Here is an 8,662-nt window from a genome sequence, read left to right on the forward strand (position 1 = left end):
TAAATGGACAGTTACAATATAGTGTGATGAATGGTAAGACATCCCCAAAAATGACCAGGGGAGATTCCCGGGGAAAATAACATGTAACTTGAGTCCCACAAGATGAACCAGCATGAGCCAGGTGAAGTGTGAGGGAACAGTAGATGGGACAGCCCAGGCCAAAGCTGAATGACAGGCAGAACAAGATGTACTGAAAGCCCTGAAAGAGGGCCCATGTGGCTGGGGTGGAGGGCGGAAGGGCAGGAGCAGCTGGACTGCTGGGCAGAGGGAGGAGCGTGAAGGACACTCTAAAACACACTAAGGAGGGAGCTAGTGGCTAAACTAGTGGTCCAGAGGTTAAATCTCAAGTGTTTCCAATCCCTGGTAAGAAAACTACGATCCCACGTGCTGCATAGCCAAAAAAAAAAAAAAAAGGTTTTTAAGTAAACTACCTGAGGGCTTCCCTGGTGGCTTAGTTCTAAGGTAAGTCTGCCTACCAATCCAGGAGACACGAGTCCAACCCCCAATTCGGTAAGATTCCACATGCCGTGGAACAAGAGATACTGGTTTGATCCCTGGGTTGGGAAGATCCCCTGTAGAAAGAAATGGCAGCCCACTCCAGTATTCCTGCCTGGAGAATCCCAAGGACAGAGAGGGACCTAGTGGGCTACAGTTGATGGGGATGCAAACAGTTGGACACGACTGAGCACAGCACAGCACAAACCATGCCAAGGAGTTTGGTCTTGGATCTAATGACAATAGGGAGCTAATAAAAGCTTTTAAGAAGAAGAGTTTCATGATCAGATTTTTTTTTTTTTTTTTAAATGATCTCTCTGGCCACCTTGTGGAGAATGGATTGAAGGGGCAGGGGAGACAAGAGGGGAGAAGAGAGACCAGTGAGAGATTACTGCAGACAGGAAAGGATGATGGCTTGGATCAGGAGGGTAGCAGCAGCAGTGGATGGATTTGGGAAATGTTTTGAGGCACAGTTGACAGAACTTGTTGATGGGTTAGATGGGAGGAATTAGGGAAAAGACTGGAATCATAGATGGCTTGAGCCACCAGGTGGAGGGTAATGTCATTTACCAGAAGCAGGGGATGGGGGAGCAGCTTTGGACTGTTGTCACAGAGCCAGGACTAAAAACTCAGGACTCCTGATTCCAAGCCAGCACCTGTTTTCCCTGGGGGGACTGCTGGGAGAAGGCCGGGAGAATGTGGGACAGAGGAAGAGGAACATGGACATGGAGAGGAGAGGAAGCAAAGGGAACAAGATAACAGTAACCACTGCTAAGTCAGTACCGGGCACTGTGCTGGTATACATGCCCAGTTAAATTCTCACAACATGCCCATCCTTTCTAAATTAGCCACCTCACCTTTCTACCCCCATATCCTGCTTTGTTCTTCTTCACAGTGATTACCACTACCAGAAATTACATGATTTACTTGTTTATTCTCTATCTCCCCTCTCCCACAGAATGTCCGCTCCATGAGAGTAAGGACCTTGTCTGTCTGGTTCAGTGATATCTCCAGGCACCTGGAACAGTGCCTGACATGACAAACGTTCAATATGTATTTACTGGATGAAAACTTACAACTCCTTATCAGTTTTATTATTATTCCCCTTCGGATCCAAGTCGGTGGTACTCAAATGTCCGGTTAGCCTGGCCCCAAACAGTGTCTTCCAGGGACTCAGAAGGTCAACTGGACATGAACCAGTCTTAAGCAGCTGGAGAGGGCTCAGGATGACCTGGGGAGCTGGTCAGACCATGTGGATGCCCAGGTCGTGGCCACCTGGCTTTTTCATCAGACTGGTAACCTTATCTCCCGTATGTTAGATGGCCTGCCAGAAAAGGGCAAAGTGGAAGCTGGAGATGACACCTGAGGAGGCAGGATGGGTGCGGACCCCTAGCTTGGGCAGGAAGAAACCTCTGGGCCCTGGTGTCCAAGCCCACCCTGGAGCCGCTCCCGGTAGCTGGTCTGCAGCGCCACCTCGTGGCCAAAGTTCAAAGACGCTTTTCCTCCCCCTGTCCCCTGCTGCTCAGAATGCAGGCAAGCGGGCCACTAGTCCAACTTGTAAGCTTCCTGAGTACCTCTGGGATCAGTCTTCATCCATCTCTCCAGTCCTTTCGCTTTGAATGAACCTCTCTCATCCTCAGGGACTCCAGATCCACTTCATGCAGGAAGCCTCTTCTGGTCAGTGATCACTCTCCTCGGCCTCCAGACTACTCACTGGGTATCACTGTTTACCTCTGGGTTCTTAGCCTCTGGGGTCAGACAAATCTGGCTTTAAACACTGGGGTGTCCATTTACCAGCTGTGTGACCTGAGCAAGTTACTTAATCTCTCCGAGCCTTAGGTCCCTGATGCTAAGCAGAGATGGCAATTCCAGTCTCACAGGGTTGTGAAGAGGATTAAGTGAGATCAAGTTTGTAAATGTAAAGAAGAGAGCCTAGCAATAGGCTCGGGAAATAGAAAGTCCCTTCCTACCCGTCTCTAACTTCTTCTTCCCTTTCCTGAAAAAGGAAGCATGATGAAATAGAAGGCGCAAGAGTCACAGGACCTGGGTTCTCTGGGCCTTGGTGTTCTTGCTGTCTGTAAAATAAGGCCATGAGACAACTGCTAAATCTATTTGTTCATTTGCTCACTCACTCACTCATTCATTCAGTTTCTAGTCCACCTACGACATTCTAAACAGTGAGTATGTCTTTTATATCCATTCATTCACCTGTGCCAGATGGTGTCTTATGCTTCAGTATCAACCTGTTAGTTTCCAGCCCAGTGCCTGACACAGAGAGGGCACTGGAAAAAATCCTTCCCCAACAATCTACCAAGAGCATGTTTCCTGCCTCCCCTTCCCTGCCCCAAGAGAACACCCAGCCCTGCCTGGCACCAGGTGCCCCTCCCCCTCCTCAGCCTGAGAAGCCAGAGCTGGCGCCACTGGGTGAGGAATCTGGGGACCAACTGTCACAGCTCCGGTATCACCCGCCCCTGGGACGCCTGGGTCCGGCCCTGAATCCCAGTGGGGCTCTATCAGCCAGCTGTCCTGGGGGACCCTAGCTCTGCCCCAGCCCCTCTGAGCTGCTCTCCCTGGGGAAATCAGAGAGGGCGGGTGACCTGCTGGGGGGAGTTCCGGAGTGGTACTGGAGGAGGAACAGAGAGGAGTTTGTCTGTCCAAGTCCAAAGCTCAGGCTGGGCAGCAAAGTCCTTGGAGGCTGGATGCACAGCGGAGGGCCCAGAGAGGCCTCCTCTCTCCCCCAAACTCTGCAGGCTGCCAAGTCCCAAAGACTGCTTTGCCCTCACGTTTGTTCCCGTTTGGCCCTGTTCCGTGGGTCAGATAGGCTAGTTTCTGTGTCTTTCTGTGGGCAGAGAGCAAGTCTGTCGTTTCCTTTGTGTGTCCTACAACAGAATTTTACCCAATACATTCTCGCTAATGGAAATTAATGAGTTGGGTGCATTTGAGCAATACACCCAAGAGGGAATACTGGCTGCACTCTCAGCAGCAAGGATGATGTTAGATCACAAGGCAGACTTCCCATAAGGGAAGAGTATTAAGAAAAGAAAACAAAAACCCCATAAAGTTTAGTAGAGGAGGTTCAGTAGGACTGATGGAGATGGCTTCTCAAGAGCAGCAGGGACACACAGGTGAGACAGCCTCTGTAAGGACCAGCCAGCTTAGAAGGGCAGCCTTGGTGGTAGCCTCCTGTGTCTGCCTCCCTCCCCAGGGGCTCTGAGAATAGGACAAGGGAGGGGCGGGCATCAGGTCTGTGCCCCATCCCTTGATACCTGATGCCTGGACAGCAGTAACAGGTGCCCAGTTTTGCTAGAAAAGGGACATAGATGCACAGAGATAGCACAGTCCCAATCACCCATCTCACTCCTGTCCTCCAGCCTCCACTGGAGTTCTGAGCCACCCCACTCTCAACTAGGTCACCTTTCCTGCCTTGCAGCCAGACCTGTGGGTACACATCCCCACCCACACATACACAACTTGCACACAGACACACATGCTCGTATCGCCAACTCAACAACTCCACAGGGGCCTCTGTTCCTCAGGCCTGAGGCTGTGTGTGTGAGAGACATATAGAGTTCGCCTGCATTCCAGGGCTCAACAGGAATTATGTTTGGATCTCTCTGTTTGTTTGTTTGGGATGATCTTATTTCTGCAAGTCTAGATCCAGAACTGACTTCAGTTGACTCACAGTGGGTCAGGATCTCCTCCAGTGCCTGGCACGTCCTAAGAACTCAATAGGAAGTAGTTAGCTGAATGAATACATTAAAATTAATTAATGAAGACCACAGTCTAGCTAAAGTCAATTGCCAGCAGAGAACAACCAGGGGCCCAAAACTAGCATTGATTGAACATCTAAAATGAGCCAGACACTGTGCTAGGAACTTGGCTTATTATTTCCATTTGAAAGATGAGGAAATCGAAGCGCAGCAGTAATTGCCTGTTCAAGAAGCGTAAAAGGGACTTCCCTGGTGATGCAGTGGATAAGAATTCACCTGCCAATGCAGGGGACATGGGTTCGACCTCTGGTCTGTAAAGATTCCACATGCCATGGAGCAACAAGCCTGTGTGCTGCGACTACTGAGCCCGCGCTCTAAAGCCCTCGAGCCACAACTACGGAGCCTGAGTGCTGTGGTTCCTGAAGCCTGTGCACCTAGAGCCTGTGCTCCACAAGAGAAGCCACTGCAGTGAGAAGTAAGTAGAGTAGCCCCCGCTGACTGCAACTAGAGAAAGCCCGTGTGCAGCAACGAACACCCAGTGCAGCCAAAAACCAACAAATAAATAAGAAGCAGAACTAATAAGCAGCGCTCTTGGCTCCAGAGGTCACCTCCTTCCTCTTACACCACGATGCTTGGAATGTGCAGTTTCACTCACCACACCCTTACAGAGTTTCTGCTCCGAGGAGGGTTGTGTGCTGGACACTGGGGGACCAGGGTGGGACACAATGACAAAGTGAGACACACAGTCCTGTCCTCCAAGGTCCTGAAGGGGAGATATGCCACCTACCCACCTTTCTGGTCATAGGCAGAGTGAAGCGTGGGGAGGGGTGGGCACAGCTATCTATTTCCAAGCAAAATTGTTTAAGTAAGGCCTTCGGTCCTCATGGTCATAATTCTAGATTGAGTAGGCAGGGACTTCCCTGGTGGCACAGTGGGTAAGAATCCACCTGCCAATGCAGGGGAAACGGGTTTGACCCCTGGTCTGGGAAGATTCCACATCCACCGAGCACCTATGGCTGTGTGCCACAACTTCTGAGCTCCTGCTCTAGGACTATAAATACCGAGCCTGCGTGCTGCAACTACCGAAATCCGCTGGCACTCCCCAACATGAGAAGTCACGGCAGTGAGAAGCTTGGGAACTGCAACGAAGAGGAGCCCCCGCTTATCGCAACCAGAGAGAGCCCATGAGCAGCAATGAAGATCCAGTGCAGCCCCCACCCGACCTAAAAATAATAATGATAATATGATAAATAGACTGGGTAGGCAGAGGGAGAGGAAAATGGGAGCTGCTGGACAGAAACTTAGCTTGGCCAACATGTCAGTGGATGAGGGGAGTCCCCTGAATAAAGGAGGCCACCCACTTCTGGAAGTGAGGAAAGAAAGTGGATGTGTTAGTCGCTCAGTTGCGTCCAACTCTTTGCAACCCCATGGACTGTAGCGCCAGGCTTCTCTGTCCATGGACTTCTCCAGGCAAGAATACTGGAGTGGGTTGCCATTTCAAAGGACTCATCAAATAAGTTATTTAAAGACTTCAGAATAGGGAACCTCCTGGCAGTCCAGTGGTTAGGACTTGAGCTTTCACTGTCAAGGGCACAGGTTTGATCCCTGGTCAGGGAACTAAGATCTCACAAGCCCCTCAGCCAAACAATAACAATGACAAAGCCCTCCCCGCTCAAGGTGCATGCTCCACCCCCTCTGCTGCTGGGCACTCTGGCAGGTCCCCTGTAGGTGAATGTACCCCCACACAATTTGGAGGCACACACCTCTGTGTGTACACCCATGCCCCAGACCTAAGTGTGTTCACACACAGCCTGCCCTCCAGGTGCCAAATGCCTCTCTTGCCTTGGATATTTGGAGTCAACGGGACCCTGAGGATGGACCCATGGCACATGAATACACCCCGGGGGGCTGATTAGTCCTTGCCGGATCAGTGAGGGGGGTCCAGCAGGGACATCCCCTTCCTCTACCCCCCTCTTTAGTCTACCTCTTTGCATTCAGCAGCTGTCCCCTCCCCACTCACTTACACTTGTTTCTGTTCTTTGTTTTCCTCCCTGGCCAAATCCCCAAGGCTTCTTTGGTCATTAACCTCCTGCTTTAATTAGCTTAGTGGGGAGGAAAGTGGAAGCAGGGAAAATTCAGGAGTGGGTGTCTAGGGGGAATCTCATTTTGGTGGGGACAGGAAGGCTTGGACCAGCTGGTGACAAAAATGCCTGGCACACGGTCAGACCTACACAACTGTCTGTGATTTCTGATAATGTGAAAAACAGTCGCCTGGTCCACAGAGCAGGAGGCTTCCCCCATGGCTCCCAGGTCCCCCAACCTGGGTTCCTGGGGTAGGAGAGAAGACAAGAGCAGGGAACAGCCACTCTCAAAATGTCTCATCTCTCCAATTCTTCCTCTCTCACTCTTGCTTAGAGGTGGGAGGACTCAATCCCACAAAAAGGTTTGTTGCTAACTTTGTTAACTCCTTGATCCAGAGGGCATCTCATTCCCAATTCTGGGGCCTTCCAGGGTCTCTCTCTGTCATGGCTTCCCTTCCCTGGATCTTCCGCTGGGCAAAGCAAGAGACCTACAATAAGCCAACTCCCACGCCCTCCTGAGATCCTCCACCTTGTCTCCCACCCTCCCCTTGGTGTGCAAATTTGGTCTTTCCAAGAATCAATTTAGGGAACTGGGCTTCGCAGCTCAGCCCTCACGGCCTCACAGTGCCTCATCTATGAGGTCATCTCCTTCGTCCCCCCATCCCCCTGCCTCCAAGCAGGACGTTACCTCACAAACTAGCTCAGATTTTTGGTTTCCAAGGCACTCCAAAAAAGAACACCCACCCATTCTTATCAAACTCTTTTGGGAAGTTCTTCTTAAAAGTCCGTCCTCAAGCCCTCAGGTTGCGGTGCCATCCTTTCTCCTACTGGGAAAGACCCAGGCATAAAAAGGATGACAAAAATACCGAAGCTCTGGGATAAGGGGAGAAGAAAAGATTGCATTACACTCCAACTTCCACAAACTCCCCTAAAAATACTCAGCTCTCCAATTCATGGCTTAAAAACTGATTTTTCACTTTCACCAAATTTCCAGAGTCAAAGGAGCTGAATTAGTGGGTTTTCAACGGGGGAGAGGTGGGTGAGGCAAAGTGGAATGATGGTGACGGCTAAAGAACAGTACACCCCCAAGCTAAACGGATGGCCCGGGCGGAGGAAGTCTGGGTCTCCATTCCACCCGGTGCCTTCTTTCCTCCTTCCGTCGCACCCAAAGCTCGTGTGGCTCTCACCCGAAACTGTTAACTCCTATCATGCCTTTAAGACTTGCCTTGCCTCCCCGCTCTCGGTCCCCTACTTCTCTCCACCCCTTCATCCTCCTCACCTCATTTCTCCACAGCCCTCCCAGCTCCCCTCCACTGATCAGAAGGATGTTAACTAACTCACCTCCCAGTCGGTGCTTCTCTGATCTCCGAGACTGGGGGGAGGGAAGGGAGGAAGGGGGATGGCTTGCCGCTTGGGGAAGAGGGGACCCCGTCTTTTGCCAGGGGGTCCCACCCTCCAACCCGGCACCCCATCCCGGCCCCCCACCCCCACCCCCCAGCGCGCAGAGCCGTGTTCTCCACGCATCGCCGCTGCGGGCTTTGTCTGCTCTGCGGAGAACCTCTGCCCGCGGCCCGGAGCCGGGATCGACTCTGGGAGAACGGGAGGGGGGAGCGGAGAGCGGAGAGGGAGCGCGGCAGGGAGGGGGAAGAGGGGAGAGAAAGCGAGAGAAAGCCGCAGTGACCCAGCCGGGACAGCTCCCCGCCCTCTCCCCCCCGCCTCATTACCATAAGAAAGAGGGACCTAAGACTGGCCGGGATCGCGAAGGAGCCCGTTTTGGGAGGGGGGCACACTCCATTAGCCTGTTTTCAACCCGTTCCGTTTCTGTACACTGACTCCTTTCCTCTTTAAAAATGAGGGACCTCGACTGCCTTCCCACCCCCAGCTTCGCCTCCCAGCAGCGGGTAAAGACCGAAGGCGCATCCCTATCTTCCTCGGGTCAAGGAATTCGTCCCCGCGCCCCCGAGGGCGGGAAACTACAACTCCCGGCATGCCCCGGGCGCCCCCGACGCGCCCCCCTCCCGTCAGTTCCATGCTGCTCCATCCAGTTCATTTAAAACAAAAGAGTTTGAGCGCTGGAAGGGGCTGGGCTCTATTGGGGGCCACTGAGCGCCGCTCCTGGACTGGGGCTCGGTGCGGGAGCCTAAGGGGGGCGTCTGGACGGTGGGGTCTAGAGACTCCCGGGACCGAGGCGGGAGGGGTGGGGGCAGAGATCCCGCAGCCCCCCGCCCCCCCGTCACCCCCGGAGAGGAGAGGAGATCTGCTTTCTCGGTTTTGCTTCTCTATCCCCCCACCCCCACCCCGGGGGCTGGGGCGAGGGGAGTCGGGTTACAGGGTGTTTGGGGAGGGGGGCTTAGAGGGAGGGTCTATCTTTCTATC

Source organism: Bison bison, unplaced genomic scaffold (assembly GCF_000754665.1).
Source record: "Bison bison bison isolate TAMUID 2011002044 unplaced genomic scaffold, Bison_UMD1.0 scf7180017864093, whole genome shotgun sequence".
Classification (NCBI taxonomy): domain Eukaryota; kingdom Metazoa; phylum Chordata; class Mammalia; order Artiodactyla; family Bovidae; genus Bison; species Bison bison.